This window comes from Bubalus kerabau, chromosome 9 (genome assembly GCF_029407905.1).
Source record: "Bubalus kerabau isolate K-KA32 ecotype Philippines breed swamp buffalo chromosome 9, PCC_UOA_SB_1v2, whole genome shotgun sequence".
In the NCBI taxonomy this organism is placed as follows: Eukaryota; Metazoa; Chordata; class Mammalia; order Artiodactyla; family Bovidae; genus Bubalus; species Bubalus kerabau.
In genome coordinates this window covers 71,726,924-71,745,883 of record NC_073632.1, presented here as the reverse complement: position 1 = coordinate 71,745,883, position 18,960 = coordinate 71,726,924, and the positions used below count along the sequence as shown (strand labels likewise).

Here is an 18,960-nt window from a genome sequence, read left to right as displayed (position 1 = left end):
TTCTAGGTAGAAATAAGCATAAATGAAAATTTCTATTACATAGAAAAACTATGTGATACAAACCATAATATATTCAATATGAAGATAACTATGCTTTCTATTGTTGACAACACCATGTTGTTGTTCAGTTGCTAAGTCATGTTCAATTCTTCGTGACCCCGTGCACTGCGGCATGCCAGGCTTCCCTGTTCTTCACCATCGCCCAGAGTTTGCTCAGATTCATGTCCACTGAGTCAGTGATGCTATCTATCTACACCATTGATACTGCTAATAAATCTGTCATATATTGCCTACATTTATCTTTGAAGGCAATGCTAAATTTCAATTAGTGCTTGGTAAAAATAAAGACATAAAATTTCCCTATCTACATTCATAGACCCCTCAAATTCTACCCATCGCCTCTCAGAGGCCAGTGGATCTCAGGTAAGAATGCTGGGTGTGGAGGGAGAGAGCAGAGGAAGTCAAACAACTCAGAAGCCAGATTGGACATTGACATGTAGACATTAGGGACAGATGACATAAAACAGGACCACGAACCTGGTCTCAAACTCTTCCAGATCAATAAAGGGTAGCGATTAGAAAGTTGGAAAATAATAACCTTAGGACAAAGGATGGCAAGTCAAGTAAGATGAGTCTGAAAAAATCAAGGGGTTGTACATAAAAATGGAGGAATAATTGTCAAGAAGTGGCAGTAAGAATCAAGGAAGATATTGACCTTGACTTCCACATCTGAAGGAGAACTTAAGAAACCTGCAAAGCGAAGCAATGCCCTGAGAACCAAATTGTAATTAGTGCAAGGAGGTGGAAAGAAAGCACAAAAACATGTAGACTGGACAGTTGGAAAAATAAGGAGATGCAGTTATGCATAGATATACATTCTTTTTCACATTCTTTTCCATTATGGCCTTTTCACAAGGTGTTGAATATCGTTCCTTGTGCTCTCCAGTAGGACTTGTTGTTTATCCATTTTCTATATCCCAGTTTGCATCTGCTAATCACAGCAGTAATTAACACAACACTGTAAATCAACTATACTTCAATTAAAGCAATAAAGAAAGAAAAGATTAGGAGAGAGGATAACCTGTTGGGAGGGGAGTGCAGTTTGGACTAGAATGGCTGCACATGAATGTGAGAAGATATGTTATCTGAGGCATTTAATTCTTGGATGGTACTATTAACCCATTATCCAGAGATAACCAATGCAGTGTCACTGTTTGGAATTTTTACTGCTGTAAAATTTATCATCATGATAAAATTCAAAGTGATAGGAATTTCCAGTCTTATGGAATTAAATACCCATAAAAGTGAAATGTTTTTGGGAATTCCCTGGCAATCCAGTGATTAAGACTCAGCACTTTCAGTGTTGGGGCTGGGGCTCAATCCCTGGTAGGGAAACAAAGATCCCGCGTTGTCGTGGCCAAAATAAAAAAAAAAAGGAAAGAAAAAAGAAATGTTCTCCATTGAATAGAAGAATTTCTCATGGTATTGAAGAATTGTCATTATAGAATATTAAATACAAAATCAGGAAAACAAACCATATACAGTAAAATTTAAATTTTATTAAAATTTCTATCTGCATGGAAAAAGATATTAATTTCTTTACAGTAATTTATAACTAAATGGTGGAATGGTGTTATCTTAATTTTATTCTTAATATTTTCCTTATTTTTACATTTTATAAAATTTCTTTTTAATTTAAAAAAAGCATTTTAGTAAGTAAAAAAAGAAAAACAAAATTATAGACTTTAGGAAATTAGATACATTTAAATACCCAAGAATTCCATGCCTAAAACTATAAAAAAAATGTGGTTTACTTACTCTGGAAGTTCATGTTCTGCAGATTTGTTTTTTACTCAAGTTAAAAATTTATAAATAATTTAAACACCAAGTAAATGGCAAATGGAAGACAGTTTCTTATATTTGGATTTCATGGAATCTAAGTTTCGTAGATGTATTTATTCTAAGTTAAGAAAAATGTTCAAAGAAATTTGAGGTATTATTATATGAATCATCTATTAACCATAAATCTAGAATAAACATTAATATGGATTGAGTGTTTTGTACTTCCTAAGATATGGCTATTTAGTAAGATAAACAACAATGCTATGAACAGGACTGGTATCACTAGCAGATAGAAGTGTTTAAAGTGTATGTAACAAGCTCACCTCCCCAAGATGCCACTGAAGCTGAAGTGATAAATCTCATGTTATTTAATTCATGTCAATAATTAGCTTCTGGAGTTTTGTTTGTTAGATTCAACCAAGGAACTCTTTCAGGGAAACTTGAGCAGATATCTTGTAAATAATTGACATTATTGTAAACAATGAAGAGTGCCAATATCTTGGGATAAATAGATCATCTATGTAGGAAAAAAATTATTTAAAGAATATTTCTTGTGGAAGTAGATTTTCAAGTAGCATGCTGTTGATACAACCCCAAAACTTCCAATCAGCCACTTAGACACTGTTCCCTCTCTCTCTCTTTTTTTTTTTTTTAATTTAGCCATGGATGATCATTGTTGGTACATCAAGAGATGTTACAAAATAGTGATATTCTGTCTTTTTTTCTTCTTTTTTCAGTTACTAACTGGGATAATCAACGAAGAAAAACTTTCTCAGTTTCAATCTTATTATCTGTTACTGCAGTTGGGTGTTGGAAAGTCCCTCATTTGCCAGTTCTGAAATTAAGTTGGTTCACTAGCATCTTCTAACAGCATCAAAATGCAGTTGTTTTTCTTAAAGGTATCATTATGAATTCCTAGATCTGAACATATTTTATGTAGCTCAATCTATTGTAGTTATTATCCTTGATATAGTCAGCATTTCCATATATGGACCACAGGAGATGCTCCAAATGGGCTCCTGAGTTCTTTTCACACAAACCCAAACGCCTGATAGCTTTTTTGCTATTACATACAACCCACTCAAATGTGCTTGACTGGAGAATTCCATGGACAGAAGAGCCTGGCAGGTTACAGCCCAGTTCAGTTCAGTCGCTCAGTCATGTCCGACTCTTTGTGACCCCATGAACTATAGCCTGCCAGGCTGCTCTGTCTATGGGGATTCTCCAGGCAAGAAGACTGGAGTGGGTTGCCATGTCCTCCTCCAGGGGATCTTCCCAACCCAGGGATCGAACCCAGGTCTCCTGCATCACAGGCTGATTCTTCACCATCTGAGCCGCCAGGGGAGCCCCTTTTGTTCTCCTACATACAGCAAAATGCAGAAGGCTCATTTTGTACCTTTCTTGCCTCAGCTCTGCAATCAATTATTTCTCCTATGAACCCCGTTTTCTTTCTTTCTTTAAAAAATAATTATTTACTTTGGCTGCTCTGGGTCTTCGTTGCTTTGCGTGGGCTTTCTCTGGTTGCGGCCAGGGAGGGCTACTCTCTGTAGCTCTTCTTATTGCAGTGGGGTTCTTATTGCAGTGGCTGGGCTTCTTATCGCAGTGGCTTCTCTTGTTGCAGAGCATGGGCTCCAGCACACCAGCCTCAGTTGCTGCAGCACATGGACTCAGTAGTTGTGACCCACAGGCTTAGTTGCCCCGTGGTATATAGGATTTTCCAGACCAGGGATTGAGCCTGTGACTCCTGTATTAGCAGGTGGATTCTTATCCACTGTGCTACCAGGCAAGCCCGCCCTGTTTTCTTGGTAAATGGTAGAGACTACAATCTGGACCATATGGGTAGGATTCACAGGCTTTGATACACTTAAATCATGCTTTCAGTTTCTATATTTCTTTTTACAAGTGTTCCCATTTTACTCAGAGCAAAATTCTTTCAATGACCCATAAGGCTCAGCATAATTTGCATGTCGTCTTTCTTCATCTTTACCATATGTGGGTCTGTCCTTGGGCTGTCCTTTGCTGGAAATGCCCTTTGCTTAGATATGTCCATAACTTAATCTCTCACTCTCTTTAAGTCTTTGCTTAATCTTACCTTCTCATCAAAGCCGATCCTGTCAAATTTAAGAATCACACCACTATTTGGCCCCCTCCCTAAATTCACTCCCAATGTCCCGTGTTCTTTTCTTAATATCACTTCTCATTCTCTCACATACTGTACAATTTATCTATTTATTTTCCTCCTCCTAAAATCTAAGCTCCACAAAGGCAAAGATTTTGGTCTCTGCTGTGCTTAGGATAGTACCTGCACGTGGTAGGTATTCAGGACCTATTTGTCCAGTGAATAAAATGAGTGAAACCTTAGGATATTTCTGAATCACCATGCACACCTAGCTTGTCAGTATGCCTTAATCTTCAAAGAAACAGATTGAACTTCAAGCAAACAAAACTCATTAAGAAACTGTTATACTCCGATATATGGAGACAAGTCCATGAATTTCAAAACTATTTTGACATTTCTGGGTGTGTGGTCAGACTCTGAACCATTAATGTTTCTGCATTCATTTTTGAAAAATAAATATAATTTAAACTGAGTCTCCATCAGTAAGGAAAACAAATATCAGAATTAGATGTACCCCAATGGATAGAACTTACTATTGCCCCAGAGAAGTTTAGTCTGCTTAAGGCCCATGTTTTCCTAATATAATTAAATTGATCAACTATTAGTAACAGGCCCCAAACAACTACTTTTGTATATAAATAGTGATTAAAATTATTTTGTTTGTATGATCTTTCCAATTCCCAGAGACTAATGAATTCTGAGGAAATTTAAATTTATACTGGAGAAAAATTGGGACACCACAGTGTTACTGGATTGAGCACTGGACTGAAAGAGTGTTGATGTTGGTTGTCAACTTGGTCATTAACTAGCTGCGTTACCTTGGGCAAGTCAAGAATCTGAACTTAAGACTTAAAAGGGTCTTTGAGTATGACCAACCTCCTCCCTCCGGCTCACACTGACGGGAGATAGTGATATGGAGACAGTACATTCTGTTATTGGAAAGTTCATCTTTAGGTTGAATTGCAGTTTGCCTCTTTTTATTTCAATGATCTCCTTTGTGTGTTCCAAAGAAAACACTTCAGTTAGCTACTCCTCTGCGGAAGGTAATTTAGCAGGGTAAGAACACCATCTCTTGACTTAGACTTCCAGATTTTCAATTTAATTCCCTCACTTCCTATGTAACTTTCATTAGGTTACTTTTCTAAGTTTTACTTTCCTCATTGGTAAAATGGGCATAATCATAGTACCTACCAGATGGGAAAATTATTACTATTTAAAAAAAATCATTTAATTATTTATTTGGCTGCGTGGGGTCTTAGCTGCAGTACTGCTGGGTCTTCACTGCATTGTGCAGGATCTTTAATTGTGGTGCACAGAATCTAGTTGCAGCCCATGGGATTTTAGTTTCCTAACCAGGGATCGAACCTGCATCTCCTGTATTGCAAGGTGAATTCTTAACCCCTGGACCACCAGGGAAGTCCCCAGATGGGATTATTATTAATATTACTATTATCCCACATGAAATACTTTTAAATATTTAAGAATAGTCATTATGCTTTCCCATGATTTTTTACTTCTTCAGGTTAACAATATTTCCAAGTCCTTACCTTAAAATATTGTCTAGAATGACATGGTTTCCAGAAACCTTGTCTTCATCCTTAGGTTACCTCCTAGTTTGCCACTCATCTTCTTTTTTAAAAATATTTATTTTGGCTGGGCTGGGTCTTAGTTGCAGTTCTTGGAATCTTCGTTGTGGCATGCAGACTCCTTAGTTTCAGCATGCAGGAGCTAGTTCCCTAACCAAGGATCAAACCTGGGCCCCTGCATTGGGAGCAAGGATTCTTACCCACTGGACCATCAGGGAACTCCACCACTCTTCTTAAATGTGGCACCCAAACTAAAAAAACTATATTACAATGTGCAAAATACAGATGATGATGAAATCATTCCTTCCAGTGATCTAAACTTTGAGCAGATTGCATTTTAAATGTTTACTCACATATAAAATGTATAAATACTAATAATGCCTACTCACAGGTTACTGTAGGAGAAACCAAGATGATGTATGTCAGAGCACTGTGTAAAATTAAGAGAACCATAGAAGTGTCAGTCATTATTTTATACCAAGTATTTTCCATTAAACAGTGAAAAAATCATGATAGGTATGAACTATCAGTTCCCAAAAATGTTGTTAAAAAAATTTTTTTTTTAAATACGTCGCTTGACTTTCTTTCCTTTCTTTCTCTCTTTTATTGTATTGGGTCTTAGTTGCAGCACCTTTAATTGTGGCATGAAGAATCTTTTTTAGTTTTGGAATGTGAACTGTTCCTTGCAGCATGTGGAATCTAGTTCCCTGACCAGGGATCAAACCTGGGCCCCCTCCCTGAATTGGGAGTCTCAGCACTGGACCACCGGAGAAGTCCCCCTTTTACAATCTTAATGTTCATATAGAACAAAGAAATTTTATACTATGAAATATCCAGTAAGCCTAAATCATTTTTTGTTATATGAGTTAATTTTAAAAGAACTAATTTTAATGTTAAAAAGTTTTTCTTGTGAAGCACAGACTGAAGACAACATTCACCTTCTAAAATAGTTTAATTTCAATCTCTAATTTCTTTTACTGAGATTTAATTGAAAAATTATCTATTGGTGTTGAAACAGGTGGAAAGCTTTGTGTCAGTTGTTTGTTATTAGTCAATAATAAAACACACTCAAAAAAAAAGTGTGACCCAGTTTCAATGTAATAAATAAAAACCTAAAGGGAAAATGTATAAAACCAGAGAGATTACACTGTGTGGACTTAACAGTTTTTACTCATAAATCTCTTGCCAAATATAAAGCCCTCAAATTATAACAGTGGCCATTTATCCATTGCTTCTGTCTCAGTCTGTAAGAGCTGCCATAACAAAATACCAGACTGGATGGTTGAAACAATACAAATTAATTTTCTCATAGCTCTGGAGGCTGGGAAGTCCAAGATCAAAGTGCCAGCCAGGTAGGTTTCATTCTGAGTCCTCTTGTCTGGACTTGTAGACAGCCATCATCACACTGTGTCCCCACATGACTTCTTTCTTGTGGGTGCATATGAAGAAGGAGAGAGTGAGTTCTCTGCTCTTTCTTCTTATAAGGACACTCATCCTATCCACTCATCCTATCCGACCAGGGCCCTACCTTTATGACATCATTTAACCTTAACCACATCCCCTGAGGCTCCATCACCAAACATTGCCACATCGGAGTTAGGGCTTCAACCTAAGAATTTTGGGAGGGCACACATAGTAAATCCATCAGTTTCCAGCTTTTCTCATTTCTTTTATCTCTTTTGGAGAATTTAGATCATATCATCATTGCCCACCTTAAATACACATACTGAATTCAATATAATTAGACAAATTTGTAATGGGAGTCTTTACATTGTATGTCGCAGAGTCGGACACGACTGAAGTGACTTAGCAGCAGCAGGCACAGAGTATAAGAGGTGAAAGGGCAGTTTCTGCTTCAGAAGAACTCACTCTAGGACCAGAGAGAAATAAACCACTAATTAGAAACACAACATGCTGTGGGTCATTTTGTAGTGTAACTGGAAAGGATCTTATTTTACCTAATTTTCATCATCTCTTTGTGGTACTACTGATCTTTGTCATTACCTGGGACAGTTTTCCAGCACTAATTTCTTTTCCTTATCAGCCTGGATTTCAAGGTCAATTTTAACACCACTTTCACCTACACTCTCAATTGGCCCATCACAGCTCTACTCCTTCTGGCCAGTTTATCCCTAATTTTGGATTAATCCACTGATCTGCTTTCTGCTCCCATGTGGATAAACCCCATAGGACAACAGGTAAGAATTATGCTGATTAACTATCACACTTGGCGATTTTCAGCTTCATTGGGCACTTTAGCACCAAAAGGCAAATCTCTAACTTGTCTGTAGCCAACTCCATTTCTCTCATCAGTCCACAGTATCTGATGGCAACTCTTATCACACTTTCTAAATTCCTCATCTCATTCTTTCCTGAAGACCACTTTGCCTAATACTTTGCAGAGTTGTCCTTATATATTAACTTCCTCAATTTTCACGCTGACCAGTGCTCTGTATTAAATACAAGGCAACCTCCAGCCCCATTACCCCAAGCAATTACTGCTTAGTTCACACCCTTGCTTTCTCAACTCCTCAATTTTCCATCTAGTTTGTTTCAGATATGGTAGTTGAATTTGAAAACAGATTACTGCTTTCCAGTTTTTGTTTGCTGGTACAAAATAATTTCTATGATTTGAACTAAACTTGCCATATCTTACTTCTGGAATGTCCCAGGACTCATCTCTTGGACCACTTCTCTTGTATTCACTCCCTCAGTGATCTCACTTTATGGCCATTCGCATGCTGTTAACTCCCACGTTTATTTCTCCAGCTTAGATCTCTCCTCTGAACTTTCATATCTAATGCAAAATCTCATTAGGGTATCACATGTCATCTCAAACTTAGTTATGTTCAAAACCAAGCCTCTGTAAAAATCCACTTTTGGGGAGATGGACTTTATTATCTTGATTGCACTAACGGTTTCATGGGTGCATATTTACAGAGACTCATCAAACCGTACACTTTTAAAATGAACCATTTATTGACGTATGTAATTATATTCAATAGTTAGGAAGCAAGGGCCAAGTTTTCTGACCTCAGTAATCACTGTTTCCAAACATTTTCTTCAAATGGTGAATTCTGAGTATTCTGAAATGCTCTTTCCATTGTTAACTCTTTTGGAGAGAACTGAAACAACCAAGCATAACTAAGGTAAAGTTTCCAAATAGGATGGATGTATTATACTGTACTCAGTGTGGGATTCTGTGAGATTAAATCTATATCCTGTTATAAGTCAGCTGCACAGCATGTCAGGACCTCAGACTGACTAGTGGTCAGAGGATGAGACCAGGATTTGTGAGAATGAGACGAAGTCTGGTTTTCATATTGGAAAGGTACCCTTCCTCCACCTCAAGATGATCCACAAAAACTGTAGCATGCTTGTGTACATAGGAAAGGAAAGGAAAAAGGAAAGTGAGGTCACTTAGTCATGTTCGACTCTTTGTGACCGGTGGACTGTAGCCTACCAGGCTCCTCCATCTGTGGGGTTCTCTAGGCAAGAATACTGGAATGGGTTGCCATTTCCTTTTCCAGGGGATCTTCCCAACCCAGGGATTGAACCCAGGTCTCCGGCATTGCAGGCTTTACCCTCTGAGCCACCAGAGAAGCCTAGTTATCTGTACATAGGTTGGCATTTAAAGGCTCTAAATTTAATGGGGAAACTGGTTTAAAAACAGCCAAAAGTTCTCAGAGGCTGGGCAAACAGCAAGGATTAAGAACTGTATAAGCAGTTCAGAGAGCACTTGATAAGGAAGCCAAGTGCAATTGATATTGGATTTCTGGCAATATAACTAGTTTGGGCTTCCCTGGTGGCTCACTTCAGTTAAAGAATCTGCTTGCAATGTGGGAGACACGGGTTAAGACCCCTGGGTTGGGAAGATCCCCTGGAGAAGGGAATGTATTCTGACCTGGAGAATACCATGGACTATACAGTCCAAGGGGTTACAAAGAGTTGGACAAGACTGAGCAATCTTCACTTCACTAAAAAATACCAAACAGTAGAATTGAATCTACTGTATTTTAAGATAACCTGGAAGCATGGTGTAGGGCTGACTCAAATCTTACTGGCTAAAGTCTCTCACATAGAACTTAAGGTTCCTGTTATTAGTTTTGCTGCTAAGCGTGTCCGACTCGACTCTTTGTGACCCCATGAACTGCAGCATGAAAGTGAAAGAGGAGAGTGAAAAAGCTGGCTTAAAACTCAACATTCAAAGAACGAAGATCATGGAATCTGGTCCCATCACTTCATGGCAAATAGATGGGGAAACAGTGTCAGACTTGATTTTTCTGGGCTCCAAAATCACTGCAGATGGTAACTGCAGCCATGAAATTAAAAGACGCTTACTCCTTGGAAGGAAAGTTATGACCAACCTAGAGAGCATATTCAAAAGCAGAGACATTACTTTGCCAACAAAAGTCCGTCTAGTCAAGGCTATTGTTTTTCCAGTAGTCATGTATGGATGTGAGAGTTGGACTGTAAAGAAAGCTGAGCGCCGAATTGATGCTTTTGAACTGTGGTGTTGGAGAAGACTCTCTTGAGAGTCCCCTGGACTGCAAGGAGATCCAACAGTCCATTCTAAAGATCAGTCCTGGGTGTTTTTTGGAAGGAAATGAAGTTGCTCAGTCGTGTCCAACTCTTTGCGACCCCATGGGCTGTACCCTACCACGCTCCTGTCCATGGGATTTTCCAGGCAACAGTACTGGAGTGGGTTGCCATTTCCTTCTCCAGAGGATCTTCCCAACCCAGGGATTAAACCTGGGTCCTCCCACATTGTAGGCAGACGCGTTACCATCTGAGCTACCAGGGAAGTCCTAAGAATCATTGGAAGGAATGATGCTAAAGCTGAAACTCCAGTACTTTGGCCACCTCATGCAAAGAGTTTCATTGGAAAAAGACTGATGCTGGAAGGGACTGGGGGCAGGAGGAAAAGGGGATGACAGAGGATGAGATGGCTGGATGGCATCACAACTCGATGGACGTTGAGTTTGAGTGAACTCCAGGAATTGGTGATGGACAGGGAGGCCTGGTGTGCTGTAATTCATGGGGTTGCAAAGAGTTGGACATGACTAAGCAACTGAACTGAACTGAGGCCTCCCTTCCCTGAGTTTGCTCAAAGTCATGTCCATTGAGTCAGTACAATGAGCTTTCCCAACTTCCACAACTGTATGTTTTGGATTCATTTTTATTGAATATTTATACTCTCAAATGGACTTACTTTTATTTGGATCAAACTCATTTTAGTGGGATCCAACTGGTACAATCAAAAATGTGTACATCATTTGAATCTTAAGATTGACTGGGAGGGAAACGGTCTCCTGCATTGCAATAGCTATAAGGGAAACCTTAAGTGCTCTAAAACCAAGTCTTATTCATAAGTTTGCCTTGTTTTCAAGTCATGTTAGCCAACTTTGACAAGGACAGTTCTCCCTGAATGTTTTAGGTTTCTGGGTGTGCCACTCTGCATGTGGGTTCACCAACCCTATCAGCAGCCCCTACACTGGAAGCAGTCTTAACCACTGAACAATCAGGAAAGTCCCCCTCAATGGGTCATTAAGCATTCATTAGACAACCAAGTGCCAGGTGTCTAGATACTTAAGGTACAGGGATGCCAGTGCTCAGATTTTATAAACCATACTTAAGTTCCAAATAAAGCAGAGTAAGGGAGATCGGGGTGCTGACTGCAGTGCTCAAGTCTCATTTCCAAATGGACACAATAAACGGACTAACACTAACACAAAGCTATACATGGAGGTCATTTGCTACCAGAAGAAACCTGTCTGTCTGGGCATTCAACTATAGGCTCAGTCTCATGAATCTGAGGTACATGAGCCCCAAACCATCTCTTCACTTCAGCAGGCAAACTAACATTTCAAGAGTTCATTCCGATGATATATTGGCACTGACTTTAACATTTAAATATGGAAACAGGTTATTCATGCATCTATTTAGGGAAAATGATTAGGGTTAGGGCCCAACCGGAGAAGGAAATGGCAACCCACTCCAGTATTCTTGCCTAGAGAATCCCGTGGACAGAGGAGCCTTGATGGGCTGCTGTCCATGGGGTCGCAGAGTTGGATATGACTGAAGCAACTTAGCAGGAGCAGCAGGGCCCAACCACCTTGGTTAGATTAGATGCTATTATTTACACTAACCCATTCCATACAATGCTTGACCAGTTTTAACCCAGATTTTATTAGTGACCTTCCCTCACTGTTAACAGGTCCCATCTCTCCCCCTTCGCTCTCACCCCAACACTCTGATTGAAGCTAATGTTTTGCACATTACTTATTCTTGCCAAACTAAATCATCTCTCCCTAGAAACCTGACTGAAGATTCCACCGCAAGAGTACACACTTTAACTTGGTGTAATTACAATCACGCAGTTTTAAACTCAATTCAGACAAGGAACCAAAGGCTATTCAAAATTATTTAATTACAAGGCTAGATAACTAGAAAAGAATTTTCCGTTCAAAATAGTTAGAAAGTAATACAGATTAACAGGTTATGATTCTACAGCAGTGTCATGGTCAAACAGAAATGCCTTGACTCTTATGGATGCATTATCTAGACTCGATGCTGGTTCAGAATCTATTTACAAACCAATGTAAAAATATAATTCATCTTGAACTTTCTTCCCACATCCATTGGAGGTTTTCCCAATCACCAGATTTTCATAAGACAGACAAGTAAATCTCGCAGCACTAGCCCTAGGAAAGGAAAAACATTTATGGTTTACAAACTATCAACATCAGAAAACTTACTTAAAACAATTTTCAAAAAATGCTGCTGTTCTTATAATGGTCCACCTCAGAAGCCAGATCCGTATAAGTTTTTTCAACAGAAATTCAGGTTCGGGATAGGATCATCATAGGTAAGACCAAGGACACAATGTTTACTGATTTTGAAGCAAAACATCTCTACTCACAGAAATGCTTCCACCTTCAAATGCCACAGCACACCGACTTCTTTCAACAGGCAGACAGCAACCCCTCACTGTTGGCACAGAAAACCCCACTCTGTGAATTAAGTTTTTCCTCTATGAGACATAACCTAACAGAAATCTGTTATAAAACTTGTTCTCATATCTGAACATTAGTCTTGTCTCAGAAGCCGAATCCGTACATGCTTTTCTTCAGGTTATCAGCTTCGGGATAGTGTTCATTATTGATCAGACCAAAATCCATTACGCTACATTATACGGACATTTACCACAAACCAGATAGAATTACTGCAGCAGATGTAAGTCAGGGTAACTTACTTTAAAATGAAGCTGCTCAGTGACACCCACAGCTTCATTAGTATTCATCAACCTGCAGAATGCTGTTAAAAAACAAAAATATTTTTCTCATTTAATCTACACGTGGACTAAACATATAGAGATTCGAAGTACTAGTCGAACACATACCTGATAAGATCATCATGTTTTAACCAAGTCATTTTCCAGCCAATATTGTCCGGCGTGTTTTGAAATGTACCTTTGCATCTTAAAAAAAAAAAAAAATTCAAATGATGCATCATCTTTACAGGTTGATTAACCTGTAAATCAACAGGTTTATTCCTTCAACTTAAAAACTAAGCTCTCTACACTTACCTTAGCATCTCCACGTAACAGTTCCGCTACGCCGAAATCCATTGTTTCTGCGGGAGAATCAATTTCTTAACCTGCGGAAGAATAAATATATTTAAAAATTAAGTATTGTCATAGAAGGTCATAGTTTAAGATTTTCAGCACTAAAACCTTCCCCTCCAACAATTCGATTTGCACACAGCGCCACCTGGGCACAATACAACTCAGTTTCACGCAGTCAGGAGCTGCCGATTTTTAAATTAACTGTTGATATGACGACGTATCTAAGGCCTGGAAGTCAACGTTAAGCGTAACTCCCGCCCCAAATCTCAGGAATGTGGTCGTTTCCCGTGCGCCGTTCAGGATTATCCAGCCGGCTTAGCAATACGGCCGCGCGCAGCGCCATGACCAGCAGCAGCCTACGCACGCCTGAACTCGAAGCCGGTCGCCACCGCGACAGAGGACACGTGGCGGTCCAGTGGCGCGTTTTCCATGTGTAAATACTCAACGCCGCACTCTAACCCTCAATTTCTGAACTCTTTTTACCGTATCGTATTCCCCAACCCAAGCTGCGCCACTCAGGTTCGCGCGCACGACCGCCAACAACGCGTACTTACCTAGCAGCTGTGATCGGCTCCCAAGTTCCGACGTAAAAGACCGAACTCCGCCTCCTGCAGTTCCTTATATAGTCTCTCCTGAGCCAGCCGGAGGCCGCCCCTCCCTCTCGCCTCTATTGGACCTTGGAGAGCACGGGGGCGTGGCCGCTTCCTGACGGGAGGAGCGAGAGCGCGCCAGGCGGCTCTTTTCTTTCGGGGGCTCGTTCCACGGCGTGGTGCGCGCACCGCCTCTCCGCGGCGCGCACGTCCAGCTTCGGGCGCACGCCCGCTGCCGCGCCGCTGTTCGTCGCTTCCGAGACTGGCTCTACGTGGCGTGGGAGTGGCGCCAGAATTTAAACGAACAGCCGCCTTTAGAGGCGAGGCACCGCTTACCCAGAGCCAAGTCAGCTCCGGACGCATAGGGCGGCTGGGGGGCGTCTGTGGACTTGAGTTTAATAGCACGGGCGGCTTTAGCTTATGATGCGCTCAAGAAGTCGAGCTGGATGGTTGGCTGATCCTGAGGAGTTGACGCCCTGCAGCCGCTGCGCGCCCTGAAAGAGAAATCGCCGGGCAGAAATGCTTGGATGAAAAGTCTTTGAAAGCGCCGCGATTCTCACCTGGTCCACAGTGAGAACTCCGCGCCTCTCCGGATAGCCGGCCCCTTGCGCCGCCCGCGCTCCCCTGCTCTTTACGGGACCCGCCCCACCCCCACGCCTCTGGGTGCCGGGCGCTGCTGTAAACACTGAACAGCGCAGAAAATTCTCCCCGAGACAGCAGACCCGAGAAGTACATCCTCCACTTGGCGGAGGAGAAAACTAAGGCCTGCAGTAGCTAAGTAATTTTCCTAAATTGACACAACCAAAGAAAGAAAGAAAGAAAAAAAAACCTTTGCTATTAAAAAATAATTTGCACTACATTCATTATAATGAATGCAGGAGAAAGATTAATTTGGGAAATTTCCCAGAATAATTTATCTAAATGACACTTTAATTCAGTAGCATTTATATATGCACGGGTGAAAACTGAAACCACTTAGCACACAAACACGTATGTATGGGTAAATATGGGGCTTCCCAGATGGCTCAGTGGTAAAGAATTCGCCTGCTCATGCTGGAAACGGAGGAGCAGGAGGTTCTGTGGCTGGGTGAGGAAGATCTCCTGGAGGAGGAAATGGCTACCCACTCCAGTATTCTTGTCTTGGACTGAGGAGCCTGACTGGCTTCAGTCCATGGGGTCCCAAAGAGCCGAAGGCGACTGAGCACGCATAGTAAATATATGTACTATGCACACGTGGGAGTACACGACATTTGGACATTTCAGGATCTGAAAATTCAGGTCTTCGTAGCACTCACTACATGTGCATTTGGTTATAGTCCTCCCTTGGTACCCCGCTCTTCATTTTTCTGCCTTACTATAGTGCCTGGCATAAAGTATATCGTCAGTAACAACTGGTTGAATCAACGAATGAATATATGCGGTGGCTTTTTAGAAAATTAAAGTGAAAAAAATTTAAAGACTCCAGATTAAAGGACAAAGTGAAAAGCAAATTTCTGTAACAGGAACCGAAGCGATGAAGTCTTTATATGGTTGGGCATTGTGTAGATTTGAAAATAGCGTTTTTTGTAATGTGCAATGTAAATTTTGCATATTGCTCACGTTTAAAAGCTAAACCAGTGCAAAAGGATATAAAAAGTAAAAGTTCCTTTTCATATCACTGGGAATCTTTGCTATTGCAGTAATTAATATTAATGGTTTTTGACAATTTCTAAGCATATATAAATATATGTACTCATTTTTTTCACATACAAATAGAATTTGTCCTTTTTTGCAACTTGCTTTGCCTGTCATAAATATCATAGACCTCTTTCCATGTCAGTACATATAGATGACCTTGCTTATATCCTGCAGAGTGTTCAGTTAGATGTGTCATAACTTTATAGCTTTTCACTATTTCAAATACTACCAAAGTGAATTATAGATGTATCCTAATAAACTTGTGAGAAGATTTGCAGGATCCATTTCTAGAAGTGAGTCAAAGGTTCAGTTCAGTTCAGTTCATTTCAGTCGCTCAGTTGTCTCTGACTCCTTGCGACCCCATGAATCACAGCACGCAAGGCCTCCCTGTCCATCACCAGCTCCCGGAGTTCACTCAAACTCATGTCCATTGAGTCGGTGATGCCATCCAGCCATCTCATCCTCCGTCGTCCCCTTCTCCTGCTGTCCCCAATCCCTCCCAGCATCAGAGTCTTTTCCAGTGAGTCAACTCTTCGCATGAGGTGGCCAAAGTATTGGAGTTTCAGCTTTAGCATCATTCCTTCCAATGAACACCCCGGACTGACCTCCTTTAGGATGGACTGCTTAGATCTCCTTGCAGCCCAAGGGACTCTCAAGAGTCTTCTCCCAACACCACAGTTCAAAAGCATCAATTCTTCGGCGCTCAGCTTTTACAGTCCAACTCTCACATCCATACATGACTAATGGAAAAACCATAGCCTTAACTAGATGGACCTTTGTTGGCAAAGTAAAGTCTCTGCTTTTTAATATGCTGTCTAGGTTGGTCATAACATTCCTTCCAAGGAGTAAGCACCTTTTAGTTTCATGGCTGCAGTCACCATCTGCAGTGATTTTGGAGCCCAAAAAAGAAAGTCAGCCACTGTTTCCACCGTGTCCCCATCTATTTGCCATGAAGTGATGGGACCAGATGCCATGATCTTAGTTTTCTGAATGTTTAGCTTTAAGCCAACTTTTTCACTCTCCTCTTTCACTTTCATCAAGAGGCTTTTTAGTTCCTCTTCACTTTCTGCCATAAGGCTGGTGTCATCTACATATCTGAGGTTATTGATATTTCTCCCGGCAATCTTGATTCCAGCTTGTGCTTCTTCCAGCCCAGCGTTTCTCATGATGTGCTTTGCATATAAGTTAAATAAGCAGGGTGACAATATACAGCCTTGACGTACTCCTTTCCCTATTTGAAACCAGTCTGTTGTTCCATGTCCAGTTCTAACTGTTGCTTCCTGACATGCATACAGATTTCTCAAGAGGCAGGTCAGGTATTTCCATCTCTTTCAGAATTTCCCACAGTTTATTGTGATCCACACAGTCAAAGGCATTGGCACAGTCAATAAGGCAGAAATAGATGTTTTTCTGGAACTCTCTTGATTTTTCTATGATTCAGCGGATGTTGGCAATTTTATCTCTGTTTCCTTCTTTTCTAAATCCACCCTGAACATCTGGAAGTTCACGGTTCACATATTGCTGAAGCCTGGCTTGGAGATTTTTGAGCATTACTTTATTAGCACGTGAAATGAGTGCAATTGTGCGGTAGTTTGAGCATTCTTTCACATTGCCTTTCTTTGGGATTGGAATGAAAACTGACCTTTTCCAGTCCTGTGGCCACTGCTGAGTTTTCCAAATTTGCTGGCATATTGAGTGCAGCTCTTTCACGGCATCGTCTTTTAGGATTTGAAATAGCTCAACTGGAATTCCATCACCTCCACTAGCTTTGTTCGTAATGATGCTTTCTAAGGCCCACTTGACTTCACATTCCAGATGTCTGGCTCTAGGTGACTATCTCTTTTAAATATGGTGATGTATATGTTTCCATGCTACTCTCTCAATTTCTCCCATCCTTCCTTTCCCCTACTGTGCCCACAGATCTGTTCTCTATGTCTACATTTCCATTGCTGCCCTGCAAATAGGTTCATTAGTACCATCATTGGTACGACTAGTACTAATTAATATCACATGCGTTAATATACGATCTTTGTTTTTCTCTTTCTGAGTTACTTCACTCTGTATAATAGGCTCTAGGTTCATCCACCTCATTAGGACTCACTCAAATCATTCTTTTTTATGGCTAAGTAATATGTGTTTTGCTAATTGGGAAATATGCGTGATTTTTGTGGGTGGCCATTGTCATGCAATCAAAATGGAAAACTATTACTGCCTTTGTTCTCTTTGAATCACTGTTTGCTGTGCTGAGGACTCTCAAATTTATCTGGTCAAAAGAAGTATAAAACAATAATTCTCTAGTTTGACTTACCAATTGAATTACTTAGACAGCTAAGAAGTATCAGATTTCTAGTCCCTAACCTGGAGGTACTAAAGCAGAATTTTCAAAAGTGGGACCCAGGGAGCATTTTAATCAAGCATTTGGAACAGTGCTAAGAGGCCTACAGCCACAAGTGGACTATAAGCCACAAGTCTGAGCTGCATGTGTAATTTTAAATATGCTAGTAGCTACTTATAAAAAATAGCAGATAGAATCAGATGAAATTAATTCCAATACAGTTTATTTAACCCAATAGAACCAAAATATTTTCATTTCAACAAATGATCAACATAAGTTACGTACTCAGTTCCTGAAATCCATTGTATATTTTGCACTCATAGCACATCTCTGTTTGACTGACTGCATTTCCAGTGGAATTGCCACATGGCTAGTGGCTGTTGTACTGGACAGCCCAGGTCTAGGTTGATTCATATACATATATAAATTTGAGAATCACTGTATTAGGGTAAGTGCAGTACTGCACACCTGCCATATATTTCAGGCTTAAAAAAATAACTTCCATATTCCTTTTGACTCATAAATGAATAACTAACAGATGCAATGCAAAATGGAATGAATTTAGAGCTGGATTGTTGACAACACTGCCCTCCAGTGAATATGGGTGATGGCCATGAAGCCAGTGCATAAGTCATTCAAGACTTCTGTCTCTTCAAGGACCAGAAAAATATACTGACCAGTGAAGCCATCAATTTTTGCTTCTACACCTAAAGTTGACAAGCAAAATGCTACCAGATATTTGAAATGAGTTAAGAAAGACCATATAAGGTCAGAAATGAAATTAGATGTGTCCTTGAAAAATTTGAAGTGAAAGTGTTAGTCACTCAATCGTGTCTGACTGTTACCCCATAGACTGTAGCCCACCAGGCTCCTGTGTCCATGGGGATTCTCCAGGCAAGAATACTGGAGTGAGTTTCCATGCCCTCCTCCAGGGGATCTTCCCAACCCAGGGATTGAACCCAGGTCTCCTGCATTGCTGGCAGATTCTTGACCACTGAACCCCAGGGAGAAGAATTTAGCATACTGAAAATAGCTTCTCATATTCTGTAGCAAACTTTCTAAGATCATCATTTTAATCATTTTTTGGAGGAAATGTCCACTGACCCCTGGTGCATGCATTGTGCTTCAGAGAAAATTAATATGAATACACAGAAGTCCTTGCTCTTCTGTAAAGGGTAAGAAGT

At 40.4% G+C, this 18,960-nt stretch overlaps 1 long non-coding RNA gene and 2 other non-coding genes across 6 annotated transcripts; all 3 read right to left on the bottom strand.

Annotated features, from left to right (window-relative positions):
• Positions 1-11,957: 11,957 nt before the first annotated feature.
• On the bottom strand, positions 11,958-13,850 carry LOC129619988 (uncharacterized). Of its 4 annotated transcripts, none has more exons than XR_008698331.1 (6): positions 13,729-13,850; positions 13,136-13,206; positions 12,950-13,027; positions 12,803-12,864; positions 12,470-12,537; positions 11,958-12,251 (listed from the first exon to the last, which is right to left on the bottom strand). It is a non-coding gene; the product is annotated as an uncharacterized LOC129619988 (long non-coding RNA). The 4 variants fall into 4 exon arrangements; XR_008698333.1 differs by lacking the exon at positions 13,729-13,850 and adding an exon at positions 13,658-13,679; XR_008698332.1 differs by lacking the exon at positions 13,729-13,850 and adding an exon at positions 13,539-13,561.
• Positions 12,349-12,418, bottom strand: LOC129620273 (small nucleolar RNA SNORD50). The gene has a single exon (XR_008698466.1). It is a non-coding gene; the product is annotated as a small nucleolar RNA SNORD50 (small nucleolar RNA).
• On the bottom strand, positions 12,645-12,714 carry LOC129620274 (small nucleolar RNA SNORD50). Its single transcript, XR_008698467.1, has one exon. It is a non-coding gene; the product is annotated as a small nucleolar RNA SNORD50 (small nucleolar RNA).
• Positions 13,851-18,960: the final 5,110 nt, after the last annotated feature.